Genomic DNA, 19,281 nt, shown 5'->3' with positions numbered 1-19,281 from the left:
CAATGACAGTTCAAAAGCACCACACTAATTGGGGGAAGAAAAGATCATCAGTGATCAGCAAGACACCATCATGAGGTACCTTCAGATAGGCCTTGGAAACCAGATAAGATTTGGGTAAACGGAGAGAAGAAACCACTGAGGCAATGACAAAAATAATGGCCCAACATGATAAGCTTCCAGAGCCCAGGGAGACAGAGCAGAGAGCTCTGATGAGGGACAGTGGACAGTGTAGGAGGCAGACCATTTGTTGGAAGCACTACACTAGTTTTTACACACCATGAAGTAAAATATACTCAGTAATATTCGAGTCTCCTTACACTACTTGCAAGTTTGTATCATAAATCTAATATAATAAACTCTCCCTGGTTTGTAACAATGCAGTGCTTTTCCAGACAACATAACTTTTTCAGACCTGCCCACTAGACTACAAGCTTATCGAGAAAGGAGTTCCATCGCCTACTCTCTGAAGCTGGTCGCAGGGTCCAACATGTTAGCAAGGACCAAAATAAATGTCTCCTGAATGAACGCTATGGCGCAGATTGCAGGGTTAGGAAATGGACTTTGTAGGCACAGAGAACTGGAAGCAACCTTTCTCAACTGGTCACTGAGGTGCCATCCCATAAAGAGCTCAGAATTTCTCCCAATAAAGTCACAGTGTAATTAGAAACCCGAGAGAAGAAACAGTCAAATCTCAAAAGAGACAATTCCTATAGAATAGGAAAAAAAATTGTAAATCATATTTGATAAGAAGCTTGTATCTAGAATATATAAAGAACTTCTACAACTCAATAATTAAAAAAGCAAATACCTAACTTAAAAATGAGCAAAAGATCTGAGTAGACATTTGTCCAATGAAAACATATCAATGACCAATAAGCACCTGAAAAGATGCTCCCCATCATTAGCCATCAAGTCAATGGAAATCAAAATCACAGTGGATGCCACTTCACATCCACTAGGAGGACGAGAAGAATCAAAAAGACAGACAGTAACAATTAGAATTGGCCAGGATGTGGAGAAATTGGAACCCCCTTACACTGTTACTGTAAAATGGGCCAGTTCCTCTGCAAAAACATTCCAGCAATTCCTCAAATGGTTAAACATAGAATTACCATCTGATTCAGCAATTCCACTCCTAGGCATATACCCAAAAGGAACAAAAACATGTCTACAGAAAACCTGTATGCAAATTTCCTAACAACATTATTCATAATAGCCAAAAAGTTTCTACAAACCAAATGTTGATCAACTAATGAACAGATAAACAAAATGCGGTATAACCATAGAATGGAATGGTATTCAGCAATAAAAGGAATGGCATCATAACAAATGTTCCAATGTGGATGAGCCTTGAAAAGATAAAAGTAAAAGAAGCCAGTCACAAAAAATCAGACATTACATCATTTCATTGATATGAAATGTCCAGATTAGGCAAATCTATAGAGGCAGAAAATTGGGGAGAAACGGAGCCTGACTGCTAAAGGGTACAGAGTTTCTTTTGGGGGTAATGAAAATGTTCTAGAAGTGACTGTAGTGATGGCTGCACGCCTCTGTGATTATATTAAAAGTCACTGAATTGTACACTTTAAGTTAATGATATGGCAGATGGCAGGTGAATTATATCTCAATAAAGATTTTAAAAAATATAATACCTGTTTGGGGTGATGAAGAAGTTTGGGAAACAGACAGTAGTAATGATATCACATCATTGTCAGTGTAATTAATGCCACTAAATTCTATACTTAGAATAGTTATGTATATTTTGCCCCAATAAAAGAAATTTTTTAAACCAGTACAGAATGGAAAGAAGTTGACTGACCTTCCCAGCTTTAATTATTAGTATATCCTTTCTCTAGTAGATTCACTTTGTCCAAAGTAGGAAAATCCCAAATCTAAAAGATTTTATATGCCCATACATATATAGGGGGAAAGTATTAACATGATTTTGAAAAATTTATTGAAATAAACCAATCAGTATAACAACAACAACAAATTTGTAACATTTCTCAAGATCAAATGCTACTGAACATTGTTTTCGATTTTCTAATTTATATACTTTATATTTGTGGTTCTTTAATCTGCCTTGATACTCTTTTTGACAGATGATGTTTCTTAACTGCTTTGCTATTTCCTGTTGTGAGAAAATTAACTGACTGTTACAATTCAAGTTTTAACAAATGGCGTTTCTACTATCGTTGGCTAATTATGCTGTGGCTGGATTTTGCGTACCATTTCACACTACATTTACTCTCCTGCTTTGATTTTAGAGCAACTTATTTGTAAGAATGTGAATTTGTATACACTTCATTTTCACTTGCCAAAACAAATCTGATTATGTTGCTTCTGAACCAATTCTAGACAGATACTTAAACAGAAATGCACACTGATGTGAATGAACTAAAAATAATATTTAAATATATAGAACCTCTTTCAGGTTTCAACAGGAATGTAAATGCACACATACACACACAGACCAAGCAAAAACAACCTAGTGCATAAGTGTAAAACCTATGTGTTTTAAAATAAATATTTCTCTACAAGTCTTCCCTAATACATGGAGAATCATTACTTTAACATGATTATATTTGAATGTATAGCACTTCGATGGGCTTAGTTTTCAGCAAGTCTATTAGGACAGGAAGAGGAGTCAATATTCCACCATAGTGCCATTTTAGACAGGTATAAGCTCTGGTTTAAGAACTTAGGTAGTCATCAGGGGCGCCTGGGTGGCTCAGTTGTTAGGCCTCTGCCTCGGCTCAGGTCATGATCCCAGGGTTCTGGGATCGAGCCCCGCATCGGGCTTCCTGCTCGGCGGGGAAAGCCTGCTTCTCCCTCTCCCACTCCCCCTGCCTGTGTTCCCTCTCTCGCTACGTCTCTCTCGGTCAAATAAATAAATAAAATCTTAAAAAAAAAAAAAAGCAATACATTTATTAAGGGTATGCTTTGTTAAAGATATTTTCTTAAGCATTTTACATACTTAGCTTTATTAAATAAATCCTCACAAAAATTTTGTGAGGTAGGTATTCATTATGAATAGGCATTTCGCACAGGAGGATGAAGAGATTAAGTAGCCTGTGCAAATTTGCAGGAGTAAGAATTAGAGCTGGGACTGGATCCAAGTCCATGCTCTTTCCATTAGACCAGTCTTCCCTCCAGTAGCAAACAAGCCTATCATTTAGCAAGATAATTCAGTAGCATCAGCTATTACAACTACAAAAGGGCTCAGGGAATACCACATTCCTGCAGTCTGATTGGTTCAGCTCTATTACACAGATAAGAAGGAGAAATAAAGCACTTAGGCATGGCAATCCTTACTTTGCCAAGTTTTGGCCCAGGAGAACAAACATGGAAAGAATCAGAACGAAATTAAATTCAACCTTCACATTTATGTGTCTTAAAAGTCCTATGAATCCAGACAGCAGACACAACTTAATGAGAATACATGGAAAATCGGATGCAGGTTTTGTGAAAAATCCTTCTGCTTGGATTCCGCATGCTGTATATTCCCCACTCTGTATGTATTTTGTACAGGTGTTTGAGCATGTCTTTTATAATTGTACATCAAGAAAAAGTCTAAAAGAGTCCACCCAAGATCATCTCATTGGTTTCATTTTTAGCTATACTGCGGTTTGCTTTTTGAATAGCAATAAATAAAAGGTATTTTCTAGGAAAAAATATATGTAAGTATACACACACAAGTTATGTAAGTAATACAAACACGTGGGCCTAATTCTTATTGAAACACTTCTGATCTTAGCTTTCCTAACAGCTGTTCTCCTCAATATTCCTCCTGACCCCTGCTGTTCTTTCTCAGTCTCTTGTGAGCTTCTCCCACACTACTCAAGCTCTCGGTTTTAGAGTTCCCCAGGGCTGGGTCTCTGGCTCTTTCTCAACATGCCCTCCCTATATAATCACATCCATTCACAAAGATGTAAATACCATGTGCGTTCTAATAATCCCCAAATTTACACTATAAGCCCAAACCTCTGCTATAAAACTCCACTACTACGTAAAAGTTACTTTGTCCAAAAACCGAACTCTTGATCTTCCTCCTAAATCTGCTCCTTCTCTAGACTTCTGTACCCTCCACCCTGTGGCTCATGCCAGCAGACACAGAGATTCATTCCAGGGTACCTCTTTGTCCCCGTATTTAATCCATCACCAAGTCCCCAAAAACACACTAAACCTGGTCACTATCCTAGCCCAAGTCACCACCGTCTCTCACCTGGACTATTAATTATTGCTTTAGACCACTGCCTACCCATTCTCCCCTCCAACAGCCAGTGAGGTGTTTAAAACGAACAAACCAGGTACTATTATTCCTCTGCTTAAAAAACTTTCAATTTGTACTTTAGAACAAAACTCAAACTCCTAAGTTTTGTATGCTCTGACCTGTTCTCCATCTTCACTCCAGCTCTTTGCTTCCCTTCCCGTACTTCAGCATTACTTGTCTTCTTTCATTCATTTCCTCCAGGAAGCCGAGATCCTCACTGCCTCTGAGCTTTTGCACATGCTGGTCCCTCTACCTGGAATTCTTTCTTTTACCTCTTGCCTAGCTCATTCTGATTCATGTTCCAGTTCAACTCAAATATCACTTCTCTGAAGAGGCCTCCCTGAACAACACCCCCCCACATTAAATGAGTTTCCTCTTGCAAATTCTGTCTCATAGCATCCTTTTCTTTCTTTCATACCTCTCATTACTGTTTGTAAGTAAATAAATATCCATGTGTGTATGTGTGTGTGTGTGTGTGTGTGTGTGTGTGTGTGTGTGTGAATGCCTGGTTCCTCTACTAGGTTCTAAAATTCATAAACACACGGACTATGTCTTGGTCCCCCCAACATAGCCAGCACTTTGCGTAGTGTCTGGCATCTAATGGGTGCTTTATAAATATCCGCCGAGGGGCGCCTGGCTCAGTCATTAAGTGTCTGCCTTCGGCTCAGCTCATGATCCCGGGATTCTGGGATCGAGCCCTGCATCGGGCTCCCTGCTCCACGGGAAGCCTGCTACTCCCTCTCCCACTCCCCCTGCTTGTGTTCCCTCTCTCACTGTCTCTCTGTCAAATAAATAAAATCTTAAAAAAAAATATCTGCCAAATTAATTGGTGAAGAGTCCCCTTCTCCACCAATACCCTACTCCCAGGCCCTGAAAGCAACCATTGTAACAATTTCCTTTTTATCTTTCCAGATATAAAAACGTATGTTTAAAAGGGAAAGCATTCACAATAGCCAAGATATGGAAGCAAACCAAGTGTCCATCGACAGATGAATGGATAAAGAAGACGTGGTATATACACACCATGGAGTATTATTCAGCCATAAAAAAGAATGAAATCTTGCCATTTGTAACAAAATGGATGGGCCCAGGTGGTATTATGCTAAGTGAAATAGGTCAGACAAAGAAAGACTAATGCCATATGATTTCACTTTTATGTGGAATCTAAAAAACAAAACGAACAAACAAAACAGATGCTTAAAAGAGAGAACTGGTGGTTACCAGAGGGGTGGTGAGCAGGGAGGATGGTGAAATAGGTGTGGGGGATTAAGAGGTATAAATTTCCAGTTATAAAATAAACCATGGAGATGAAAAGTACAGCACAGGGAATATAGTCGGTAACACTGTAATAATGTTGTACCATGACAGATGGTGACTACAGTTATTGTGGCGAGCACTGAGTAATCCACAGAATTGCCAAATCACTATGTTGTACATCTGAAACTAATATACATTGTACATCAACTATATTTCAATAATTTAAAAAGGGGAAAGAGTTCAAACATGAGATTTTAGTTGTTTTCCTAGTACAAATGTTTACATTTAAATTAAATCTAATAAAAAATTTTAGAAAGATAATTAAATAGAAGTAGAACCTAGATAATAATTACAATGTAGTAAAAAACTGTTGATTATAAAAAGTAAATGTTAGGGGCACCTGGGTGGTGTGGTCAGTTAAGCGTCCAACTCGTAGCTTCAGCTCAGGTCGTGATCTCAGGTACTTGGCTCGAGCCCCGTGTGAGTCTCTGTGCTCAGTGCAGAGTCTGCTTGGGATTCTCTTTCCCTCCCCCTCTGTGTCTCCTGCTCATGCGCGCACGCGCGCACGCACACACACACACACACACACACACACACACACACACACACGCTCTCTCTCTCTCAAATAAATAAATCACTCTTAAAAAAAAGTAAATGTTACACAGAAAAGAGGCCATTCCATGTAAATCTTCAACATGTTAACAAACGTTTGTTGGGCACCTATTATGTACCAGGCCCTGTGCTATACAATGGAGGGGACTCAGTAACGATTCAACAACAATTTTATCACTATGGTAAGTTTTAAGAGGCAGTCGGTAAGAAAGATTTCTTCAATAAAACTCTAATTATAAACCAATTAGTTTTACTACATCAAAAAACTAAAATATTTTATTTAGGAGCAGAAAAATGACTTTACTTTGTTATTTTACAAATGTATTGAATTTTTAGTAAGTTGATTTAAAGCCTTATACTTAATAGTCCCATTTTTTAGAGGAAGAAGAAATGCAGGTTTTGCTCCATCATTATCATATTAATTGTAGTTAATGGAAAAGTTCACAATTGCTTTTCAGCAAGCCAATGGTGTCAGGTTTATTCAATTTAACCTTGGCTTAATAAGCATAGAGAACCTCAACTATCATTCTAATTGTTTTAATTCACTGTATTAAAATTCTTGTTTAAAAAAACCACTTCTTTATTTTTTTCCTTGCACTTAGAGGAATTCCAAGTTCTCATAAGTTAAACACCTGGGGAAACTTCATTAAGCACTATTCCCTGAAATGACTGCTTCACCGTGCAAAATGGGGGCTTTATAACCTGAAGAAGTTAATGTAATGTGCACTACTGCTCAGGGACTCACAGTGGCAGTGGGAGACGCTGCCATGCTATTAACTTAATTAATGTTTCCATCAAATTAATGGAGTGCAGGAAAAAAAAGTCATGCCTAAAAGTCAGGGTTTAACAAGGACTTAGAGAAACAGTGAATTCCTGATGTCAGTACTGGTTGAGGAAGACTTTAAACTTATTTCTGCTCTCAAACTGTCTTTAATTCTCATAGCTGCATGTCAAGACATAAATGGGCACTGGATAGAGTCCAAAGAAATGAAAATGGTTACGGAATCTATTGATTGCCATAGGTAATAAACTATAAAAAGGGCTGTGAATCTTCAGGATGGAAAGGGTAATGCCAAAGGCAAATTATAAGAACAGATAGTGTTATGAACAGTTATGAAAGGTATGTCCTACTTGAACTTGTTCTCCAAGTTTCAAAATTCTAGAATTTCAGATTTCTACAGCAAAGGCAATACCAACTTAAAATTTGAAACAACTGAGGATGAATCAAGTAGTATTTTAAGCTGTGGGTAGAAAACATCAATCTTATAAGAAGGGGTGGAAAGCTAAATGTACAACAGTTTACAGGAGGATTTAGGTGATACTTTTAGGCGACAGGTGACACAAAGGGTAGTCACGAATTCTCACAAAACATTCTTTGAGGCAGATGAAACAAAATTTATATATATATATATATATGTAGGTTTCGACCAAATGATGGAATTCTTTTGCTTCATATTAAAGTTTGCAACTGAGCAGTTTTCAATTGAAAGTTTTAGCCTGCTGTTCCGAATTTCAAATTTGACTCACGCCTTGAAAGTAGTGGTAATTCCAGGATTTCAGGAACTTTTAACAATTATCCTCCTATTACGGGAAACAAAGGGGCTCACCACATAGTAATTAGATGCTTAACAGTCTTAACTTATTTAAGCTGCCTTCCTATTTTCCCCATTGACACAGGAACTGCAAAGCTTACTCAGATTTCTCTTCAGCCAAGTCCTGGCTAACCTTCCTGTGCTTCCCCTTTGTACAGACAAATACACAGAAGCTGAACATCTTTGTAAGTTTCTCTAACCAATCAATTGGCAAGCTGGGTCAGTTCTTCTACTCTTCATGAATTTATCATCATCCCCAAGTGGCCATTTGAAAATCCTCTAATTTTGCAGAAGATCATGAAATACCTTGAGTTGTATAAACTCGGGTTCCATTTTTTTACACATATATTTCAAGAAATCCTAACTGCTTTTGACTCTGATATAAATATCCAGCGTTTCTAAAGCTTTTTGCTCAACTTGCCGTGTCATTAGAAACACCCGTCAGCTTCCTTGAGAAAAAATGGGTCTTAAAGAACCTAAGTTTTGCAAATATTTCTGACCGTTTTTAGACAGCACAAGTACTGAGGTTAAACCATACTGCACAAGAGTAAATAATCACTTCAAAGAAACACTGGTGGAGTTATCATGCCTGCTACAAAGCACTGTTTTATTTTGTTGAGCACGACGTGAAAAGGGCAGGTGTTAGGAATGGGGGAAAATGCCAAATCTCCCCTGAAGTTACAGCAATTGACCGGCAATATGGGGTGCATTTCGCAGAGGCCCAGCCAAATGATGAGAGTGAGGCAGAGTCTAACTGCATGGTCAGACCTCCAATGCCTGCTGATTCAGGTCATAACTAAGTATGTATATGGCCTCATCTGCGGTCTGTCAAATGAAAAGTCTGCTATTTCAGCAAACTATGCTAATTTCCTAGTTTAAAAGTACATAACCTAAGCCACTTAGGGTATACTTATGTAATAATTAAGCAACACCTGAAATACTTTAAAAGTTTATAACTCATATAACTTCAGATCTTATACCCGAATAGTGGTGCTGAGAAGTAAAAATAGTTTCTTACCCTTTCTCCTAAAATTTCTGCCAGCTGCTCTAGGAATCCAAACAACAGGATTTCATTCCCTAGCCCCTCCTTTTTATTTCCCTGGCCCATTCTCTGTCTCACCTGGGAACTCTCTCTCACCTGGGAACACTGACCCTGAAGCCAATGGCTCCACATTCTCAAGCTACCAGCTAATTCCAAATGCAGCCATGTCAAGGCAACTGAACATGGCAGATGTAAAAAAAAAAAAAAAAAACCAAAAACAACAAAACAAAAAAAACACTGGTACTTTACTGTTCCGGGTAAAGACGGTGCCTCTTTTGAGCATCAGCAGCCTTCCAGAGAGGATACAGGCCAGGGGTTCTGGCCGATAGAAAATACGAAAGCAGGAGAAGCACATAAAGAAATGCCTACATGTGTTGTTGCTAGGTAGCCACAGCCCCGAGAGCTCAGAAAAAGAGCAAATTATTGGTAAAGCTAAGGCAAGAAAATTTTCTTAATGCACAGCATTAAGCACAAACACAAGCATAAACCATAATACATATGGTTAGAAGAACAAATGAAGTTCATTTATAGCCACTGCTTAATGAGTTTTCTTTACATCCATATCATTTTGCAATACTTTAATATTGAGGCAACAACCTAGTGTCAATTGACCTTGAACAATAGTCCATTAAATATCACCAGATCCTGCTTGAGCCAGTGGTTAGCGTCAAATACTACCCTGAGCTATCCAACTCAAATAGAGATGATTTAAATTTTATGACTTGATGAATACAGCAGTGATTTATTTTTTGGCACCATGGGCACAGGGAGAACAAGCTTCTGTTTTGTTTGTTTCATTTTCAAGTTCAGCGAGTCAGATCCCATACTGGAAAAATTTCATGAAGTATACTACATTCTTCCAATGCCTACTCTAGGCCTTGGTCATATGTTGAACATCTTTAAGAAAATGGATTAATTCTTTCAATAGCTACCTACTGTTTAATAGTCTATAGACCCTCTTATTAATTCAGAATAATTATCCTATATATATGAAAATGACTTTTTTCTATTAGCCTGGCTTTAGAATACATTTTCTCAATAGATAACATGAAAAACTGGGTTATGTTGTTGCTTGGTTTAAGGTGATCAGTAAGACAATATTTTAATAACACTGTCTCTTCCATTACATAATAATGGCTAATGTTTATTGAAGACTTAGTGTATACATGAGCTGGGCTAAGCCTCTGATAAGTACCATCTCATTTAACCTTTACAACAATCTGATAAATTAGGCATTATTATTCCATTTTACAGATGGGGGAACCTGAGGCATATAGTAAGTGACCTGCCCAAAGACCAACAGCTAATTAATGTTATATACACCAGATTTGAACTCCGGCCTAATGAGCTTTGAGCTTCAGAGGCCAAGCCCCTGGCCACTAGGGTGGACTGTGTCTCACTGGGATCTTCTACTATAATTCACCACAGATAATATGCAGGAAATGATTTGGTCCAATTAACCATGAGAAGTATTCAGGGGATTTAACCTCCTACCACGCATGAAGCACCACTCAGTAAAGAAAACCTAAATTAAACCTCAAGATGAGTTCTGTAAGTCAAATCTATAGATGCTTATTGAGACCACACAGAAGAGATGAGAGGTAAAAAACCAAGGAAACAGATTTCAAGAAAAAGAAAAGGGAGCCTAGGTGGCTCAGTCAGTTAAGCATCCGACTCTTCATTTCAGCTCAGGTCATGACCTCAGGGTCATGAGATCGAGAGATTCTCTCCCTCTCCCTCTGCCCCTCTGTACCTGCACACACACGCACGCATATGCTCTCTCCCTCTCTAAAAATAGCGAGCTATTCACTTCTTTTGAACTAATCCTGAATATTTTCCTTTTCTTTTTTTCTTTTTTCTTTTGAGAGAGAGCATGTGTGTCACCAAATCTGTTAAAAATACAAAACTGAATAAATTTGAAGATCTAAAAAAAAAAAAAACCCAAAAGAAGCAAATATACCAACCTTATATTATGGTGCTTCTGCATTTTATCATAAAATTTGGCTACTCTAAAATTATGCGACCTGACCACATTCCGCACTCTTCCTCATATTACTACACATAAAAAGATAATATGCCAAGCTTCAAGGAGACCAATTTAGCAAAAACTTGCAGATAAAAGAAGCAAAAACAATCATCTTCTGTTAGACGAAAATATAAGGGTAACTAAAACTGTATAAATCTCAGTGTACACATTAAAATAATAGTACAACCACTGGTGTGTCATCAAAAAAAAAAAAAGGAAATTGTCATAGGTTAAATAAATCAAATAACACTGAGTATTTCCTGCTGGTTTTGTCTTTCACTTATATCATGGTGGTAGTTTTTCTCCAGGCTTTTGATCCTCCAACATGACTAAGATTATTTGCTCCAGAGATTAAGTCATGGACAAAACAAAAGGCAAACTTAAGAACTGGTGGTGAGCATGGGCAGAAACCTCAGCAGAAACTGCTGTTCAGGGAGCACCCATCCTGGGCCCAGGGCTGGGCTGCATATTTTACATAAATTCTCAGATATGAACATCATGGCAGCCCTACTGAGACCATGTCATCATCTTCCTTTCAGAGCTGAGGAAAACTGAAGCCCAGAGAGGTTAATTAACTCACCAAAGTCCCAGCTGGAAAGTCGCAGAGCTGAGATTCAGATCCAGATGTCTGATTCACTAGACAATAAGGGTTTCCCCTAAATTAACATATAAAAATTATACATTTTGGGACGCTTAACTCCTTTTTCTCCAGAAGACGTCAGGACTCTCAAAATGTAGTCGTACAGAACCTGGCTGGCAGGAGTGCAGACCAAGCCAAGAAAAGGATCACCTTCGTCGAGCAAGGCAGTTATCACGCCAGGAGAAGCAGCGCGGTCTGTGGGGAAAATGGACGTCTGATGACCTCTGGCCACCCCCGTTGTTTTCGGTTCATTTCCTAAGGCGAGGAGAGGGGAAGTGACCATCTCTTTCGGCGGCCACCGGAAGCCAGGCTCCAGGTTCCATGCTGGAGGCATTGGTAGGGGATGACACCGGCCTTCTGAACTGCGGCAAAGCTCAGAGAGACACAGTGACCCTCATCTCAACACACTGAGGAAAAAGTCTGTCACTTATTTTGCCCGTCACTCTATATGAAGACATTAAGAAACAATTTCAGGATTCAAAGAGAGAGAACTCTTTCTTAAAGAAAAGAATAAGATGTTTGGAAGAAACATTTATGGGAACTTGATTAGATGAAGAAAAATAGGTTCTCTGAAACAAAAACAAGTAAATAGGGGCTATCATGCACATCAGAAGGCCTGCGTCGATAAGATAATTTGAAGAGCACACTGGACTAAAATGAATAAAGACAACTAAATCTGAAAGTACTGAGTGAACAGATATGATCTAAATAAACAGAACTCTTCCAGATAAAAAGACAGAAGTAGAAACTCAGCAGGTAAGGAGGCACAGAAATCCACCGTCATCAAACTGGAAAGTGGAAAAATGGACCTGTGACCTAAAACCGATGGCTTAGCACAAGAGCTGGGACATAGGAAGAAGACATGTAGAGATCTCAAAACTGAACTACAAAAATCCAAAGGGATCAGTCTCAGGAAGAGGATGTGAGCAGCAGACATCTCCAAAGACCACGCTTCTCAAGTCAGAATGTGTAATATTCACACTGGGAACCGAGGAGAGAAAGGACTAATTTATATCAGTGACATAAGTGCAGCCTGAACTAATAGCACTGAAAACCTCAATTGCAATCTGGAAAGCCCAAAAGAATGCAGTGAAGTCATTGGGAAGGACAGCACAAAAATCCAGCTGGCATATTTTGCTAGAATATTCAAAAGATAACCCTCTCTCTCTCACCAAATGGCAAAGCTCTTTGTAATAAATACCACCATTTCTCCTTTACCAGGAGATAACAAAGATTTTATCGGAGAAAGCAATTCTCTAATCATGGACACACAATGAGAGATCCATTCCTGACTGGCACAAAATTTCAGGAACACAACTACTATGGCAAACTGTATGGGAGGGAATTCATGGGTGTTCCCAGGTCCTTCCAAACTGAATGAAGCAGGCTTTGGGGAAGAGTAAAACTTCAGGATCAAGATAATCAAAACCGCCTTTATAGGAATTCTGAAGATGAAGATATGGCATCTTAGCCATGGTTCTCCAAGAAATGTGTATAACAAACTAAGAGTGGACTTGGATGAAAAGTTTGCAGAAGGCTTCAGTATGTGCACAGGCATGTATATGTACACATACACACCTCATTGTACCTTAAAAAAATAAACTTTAAGTTACACCATTTTTCCTTCAAACCTGGTATCACGATGGGTTATCTCTAGCTATAATATCTGTGCCCTCAAGAGTGTTAGGCTATCAATCACCCAATGTCAACTTTTCTCTTTGACTGACCTTGCAACAATATTCATTTAAGGCATAATCACTCTTCACAAATCACTGTCTATTAAACAGTAATTTATATGATGTGTTCCTGAAAATTTTTTTACACCACTGGTTTTATGAAACCCAAGTGTTCCATGGTTGAAGCCATTAAAATAACACCACCCTGTTCACAACAGATCATTAAGTACACTTTTAGGAGTATAAATAAAACACTTTATAATCATATATACTATGTAATACAATTCAAATTGAATGAAAATGCTTTTTAATATCAGAGTCTTAGGTCTTAGCTATTTCCTGAGCATTGTGGGAGATAGCAAAGCATTTTTAATTCATGCATTTGGGATTAAAAACATTGCTTTTTGAAAGAAAAAATAAAATTATCTGGCATACCATTTTGCTTCAAAAACAAAAAGATATATCATAAGATGATAATGCAAATTAATGGAAATGATAGGTAACTATTTCATTCTGAGGGGATGAATGGAAAATGAAAGATCACAAAAGCTTTTTAGGCTAGGCATTTACTCTCGGTATGGTGTGGTGAATGGCTTCCTTGTAACCATATTCCTCATGATCTTAAGTATTTATGACAAAACTTCAAATGTATGGTAATGATTCCATACTTCTCCATATAATAAAGAATAACAAATCTTTCTATTTTACTTAGCTGAAAGCCAAATAAGAAGAGAGGTTTACCTCTGAAAAGTAAAAGCACCAAAAGATAATTTCAAAAGCATAAGCTTCCTACATTCATGAACTTAAGGGTTCAAACCTAAAGGCCTTAGTTAAGATGAAAAATCTTAATAAGTAAAAGTTAGCTGCATCACCAGTCCAGGAACCACAGAGAATTTCTGGCAACTGACGGGAGATTCACATTCACACTAGGATAAATCTAATGGCTTAATTTCACCTAGCATTCCCAATTCACACTGTAGTAGACGAACTGCTGAGACTCCATGAGTGAACAGCAGTCTCCCCAGGATTACAGAACTAAGGACAGTATCTCAAAAGGAATGCTCTAATTAAGCCTATAGTTCTACACTAACTTTATAATAACTTTGATCATAATAATGTGGATCAAAAGCTTTTTTTTATAAGGTGGGGAAGAACAAAACTATACAATTAAAGCATACACTGCTAATTCTCAACTACAATCAAAAAAGAAAAGGCAAAGGTGATCGTAATCCTTTGAAGATGTAAGGAAATTACAAGTTCAGAATTACCTAAAACAGCCAGAAATTGCACTCATATTTTCTTCTCTAAAGAGAGATATTTGTAGAAACATAATTTTATCAGGAAGTGCGAAGTCTGTCTTGGCGTGTGGTAGCTCGATTCAAGAGATTTCCACGCTACTAATACAAATAGAGAAAGTTAAGCACATAAAATAGGTAAGTATGAACAACTCACGTTTTCATAAACATTTAAAGAAAGGTTCAGTGACAAGTTGAAGATTAATACGGTATTTTAGCAGAATACCTAACTTCAACTGACATGACTGGCCAGTAGGAAACACTGCCCTGTAGTAATTTTGCACAGTGTCCGGCCAGCATACCAGCCTGTGTAGACATAATTACCACCAACTGCTATGTTTTCTGTGTACCATCCATTTCATATAATCATATTAATTTCAAAACATGAGCAATGTCTATTCTAACAAGAGGACCACAATTCTAATTTAGGAATATGAAATTTATATTGGTTTGCTTTGTTCTCTAGGATAACAATGTCATGGCTGGGTAAAAGATATTCCCTCTAAACCAATAAACATAATCGACAAAGGAAATGTACCAGTGAAACACCCAAAAATGTCAGCCTTCAGTGCACACTTATAGGCCAGAGTATCTTCAGAACTATACGCCAAGACCACTGATGTCTTTCTGGGGTTTAACTTGGCATTCACCCAACTACCCAGAGATTCTGGAGTTTCCTGCCAGATAAAGGACAAATATACCAACTGGGTATGGTGTGTTACTTGCTGCAGTTAAAAAAACAAAAAACAAAAAACAAACAAACAAAAAAAACAATGCCAGAGGGCAACACTCTTGGTCCACAAAAATGCCTGACATTTCTGGCTTAAGACCTTTTGGGTCTAATAAATAGCTCCATTTCTTAGGACAGAGGTTTCTTTCACTGATGGATTTATTAAATAAATAAGTAGTTCATCAGTTTACAGAATGTGTCATTTCACACAATTTACTATGAAAGAACTAGCAGGTGGCACTATTAAGATCCATCAGTAGTAGGAATTGTTTCATAGATGACCAACTCAATCTACATTTGGAACACTGCCATCCTTTATAAGGTTTTTCCATGTAACACATTCAAAGTTTTAGTGCACATCTACTCAGGGTGTTTATGAAATCCTTGTGCAACTTTAAACTTGACCTATCCCACTGAACTATATTTTATGGGACTGTGTTAAAACTGCTGTGTATTCATCCAGACCACATTCTTTAAAGGAACTTCAAGCCAGGATCATGAATGCAATTTATGAAATCACTCGGCAGCAGCTGGAGAATGTTTTCAATGAGGTGGAAAATCGGACTGAATGTTGGATCACCAAAAAATGGTGGCTATGTTGAAGTCTATAAATTTAAACTGCAATGTTAAAGTCTTATTCACGCTGATTTAAGTCATTTTTAATTTTTTTCTGTCACAAATACACAAAGATCAAGGTTTAAAGTTAACATGGAAATTTTAAAAAACACCCAAAATGGCTATGATGTTATATATTTCTATTAGAAATTTTACTATTTTTCCCATGTTAGAAGACTAATAGCAACTCATTAGAAAATGTTTTACAGCTAACATATATTTTGGAGATAACTGATTCTCCAACTGACTTAAACCACATTTTTAAAATTCTACTATTTATAAAGATACATATTTGTAAATAAGCCATTTCCTAATGGGTTGTGAAAGAGAAAAATCAGTATAAAAGAGACTGGTTAACATGTTAAAAGAGAGCGTGGTTAGATGCAAGGCAGTATCCTGGATTTGATCCCAGAACAACAAAAAAGACATTTATAGAGAAACTAGTAAAACCCAGATAAAGTCTGTGGTTTTGTTAATACTACTGTACTAATGTTAATTTCTTAGTTCTGACAAATCTACCACGGCTGTGTAAGATGTAGATGAAAAATATTTCTAAAATGCTCTGTGATATCTTTGCAATTTTCTGTACACTTAAAATTATTCCAAAATAAGAAGTTTATTAAGTTTTTTAAAATGTGATTAGAATATTTCTATCTATAATCTATAATAATATCTGTAATTACCTTTTTCTCTACCTTACCTATAATCACTGACTGGGACACATTTTATTTTCCAGAGTTCGCCAAAACATCTCCCATCACACATGTTCCTTAGCAACATTTCCCCATCAAGAGCTAGTATTTATTTCTCTATGCTCTGAATCTGGGAACACCCTGAGGCTCCTTGACCAAAAGAACATGGTAGAAGAGATGCTGTACCGGTTCCAGATCTTAGCTGGCTTGGTAGCTTCTACTTCCTGTGTCTCCGACCACTGATTCTTAGAAGCCAGCCACCATTCTATGAGAAACCCAAGTGATATGGAGAGGCTATGTATAGATAACCTTTTTCACAGCCTTAACTTGATCTAGCATCTACTGACGGTTATGTGAATAAGCCAGTCTGGACATCAAGCCCAGTCCAGCTTGGTAATGACTGCGACCCCAGCCAACACCTGATTACAACCACATGAAAGAGCCCAACCAAGAACAGCCCAGCTATGCCCAGTCAACCCACAGAACTATGAGAGATGATCACAAATTGTCATTTGATGCCACTAAATCTGGGTAGTTTGTTACACAGCAGAAGATAATGAGGACACCGGCAATTAACAAAAAGGAAGCTAATGCCCAGATGTATATTCATGGAAGTGTTGGAAACAGAAGGTCTAGAACACAGAAGATCTGAAAAAATAATAATTTTTTCACTTTACTATTCTGTCTACTTCTTTCTCCTCACAGAATTTACTGATTACAGCAATTAAGGACGATAAGTAAATTTCAGAAAAAAATACTCAACTGGAACTTCATAGGAGATTCAACTTTTTTATGTTTACCAAAAGTCAGACATATCAGTTCACTAATGCCAATAAATATTTTCTTAGGAGGGACAAGAATTGGGGTGCCTGGGGGATCAGTCAGTTAAGCATCCAAATCTTGATCATGATCTCAGAGTCCTGGGATGGAGCCCCAGGTCCAGCTCCCTGCTCAGCAGGGAGTCAGCTTCTCCCTCTGCCCCTCCCCCGCACTCATGCTCTCCCTCTCTCAAATAAAATCTTTAAAAAATAAAATAAAATTACATTCCAAAAAAAAGACAAATTATTTCAAATTTTTTTTTCTAATCAGTCTCTTTTTTGGGGCCAGTGCTACAGAATAAATGTTTGTGTCCACCCCGACCCCCACCAAATTCGTATGTTAAAACCCTAACCCCCAAGGTGATGGTTTTGGAGGTGAGGCGTTTGGGAGGTGATTGGGTCATTAGGGTGGAGTTTCATGAATGGGATTAGTGCCTTTATGAAAGAGACCCCAGAGAGGTCCTGTACCGCTTCCACCATGTGAGGACATGGCTAAAAGACAACCACCTATGAACCAGGAAGTGGTCCTTCACCAGACACCAAATTTACCAGTGCATCGATCATTGACTTCCAATCTCCAAAACCATAAGAAATAAATTTCTGTTGTTTATAAGCCACGCAGGTTTTTGGTAATTTCCGTATAGCACCCAAATGGACTAAGACAGGTAGCTTACAAATAAATAGGCAATTTAGCAAAAAGTCTTTTGGGTTATTTAATTGCCCTGAGCAAATTAAACACCCAGGGGTCTTTAACATAATACTCTAAAATGAAAAATATCCCAATCTTCTTGATTCTTACCTCTAAAAATATCTCTAGAAGGTATTTTTCCCCCTTCATCTCCACTGCTGCTAGTTCAGACTTCAACTTACCTCGACCATTACAAATAGCTCCCAAATATCCTCTGCGTCTCAAACCTGTTTCCTCTACAGACCATGTCCCGTACTGCTACCACAGCTCTGTTTTTTAAACATCTATTGGATTATTTTACTCCTTCCACTCAGAAGGAAAAAAAAAACTTTCAAAGTTTGATTTGAAAATCAAAGTTCACCAGTTTTAGTAGGATCTGCAAAGCCCCCACTTCCGCTCTCATGGCCGCCCTCTCCAGTCCCAACCCACTTTCAGGTATCACTTCTCGCTACATCTCATCAGGTTTTATTTGCTTTGAAAATCACCATTTTTCAATATTCTGCTTACGATTACATAAACTCGAATTTGATTGCTCCCAAGTTCTGTTTCTATGGTAAAATGCATGCTTATCATCACATGCCTGCTTCTGAAGCCTAACTATTCAGATCACCTGGCTCAGATCAGGAGTGGAGGAGAAAGGGATATCCAGTGTGCCTCTGAAGGGGTCAAACATGAGGATGTGGGCATATCTTTTTTCCTCTAAAAAAGGAATGCACCAGGCAAGTATGGATGCAATTAAAAATAAGGAGGTCTAAAGCTAGCAAAAGAGATGTTGGATGAGACACTATCATCTGCTTAAAGTGAGGGCTAACGGAAAGCTCAAAAGGAAGTGAACATGTCTGTCAGCCTCCGTGGGCAGGTCAGCACAGTGGTTCTCAACCTTGGCTGCACATTAGAATCACCTGGGGATGTCTAATCCTGTGAAGTATACTCCAGGCCTACTACATCAGAATCTCTAGGGGTGGAACCAAGCCATTGGTAGGTTTTAGAACACCCCTAGGTGATTCCAATGGGCAGTCAAGGTTGACATCTACTCTGTGAAGACACAACTGATGAACAAGGAGCAAAGAAGAGTGCTCGCAGTTCAGGTAACTAGAAAGCTACCATACATTCTAGCGCCTATAAGCACAATTATTATTTTCTGTGGGAATGCTTCGTAGCCTGGGGGGAGGGGCAGATAAAGGGAAAGGTTGGGTTCATCCAGAGTTGAAAACTGGCAGGGATCAAAATAATTGAGAGACCGGATCTCACAGCATTGCAATGACTGACCATAGGCTCCAGACTGGATAAGAAAAGAAGTCCAGAAATGGTGAGAGACTGAGCAA

The 19,281-nt window shown here is 38.2% G+C and overlaps 1 protein-coding gene and 1 pseudogene across 1 annotated transcript in view; one reads left to right on the top strand and one right to left on the bottom strand.

Annotated features, from left to right (window-relative positions):
- The window catches only part of UMAD1 (UBAP1-MVB12-associated (UMA) domain containing 1), a 214,436-nt gene that overhangs the window by 121,868 nt on the left and 73,287 nt on the right, over positions 1-19,281 (bottom strand). The window lies entirely within an intron of this gene.
- Positions 12,099-13,015, top strand: LOC114220518 (5-azacytidine-induced protein 2 pseudogene; annotated as a pseudogene).

Source organism: Eumetopias jubatus, unplaced genomic scaffold (assembly GCF_037043125.1).
Source record: "Eumetopias jubatus isolate StellerSeaLion01/CBP00866 unplaced genomic scaffold, mEumJub1_p1.0 scaffold_14, whole genome shotgun sequence".
In the NCBI taxonomy this organism is placed as follows: domain Eukaryota; kingdom Metazoa; phylum Chordata; class Mammalia; order Carnivora; family Otariidae; genus Eumetopias; species Eumetopias jubatus.
Note: the sequence above shows the minus strand (reverse complement) of the source record. Positions and strands in the feature narration are given on the sequence as shown.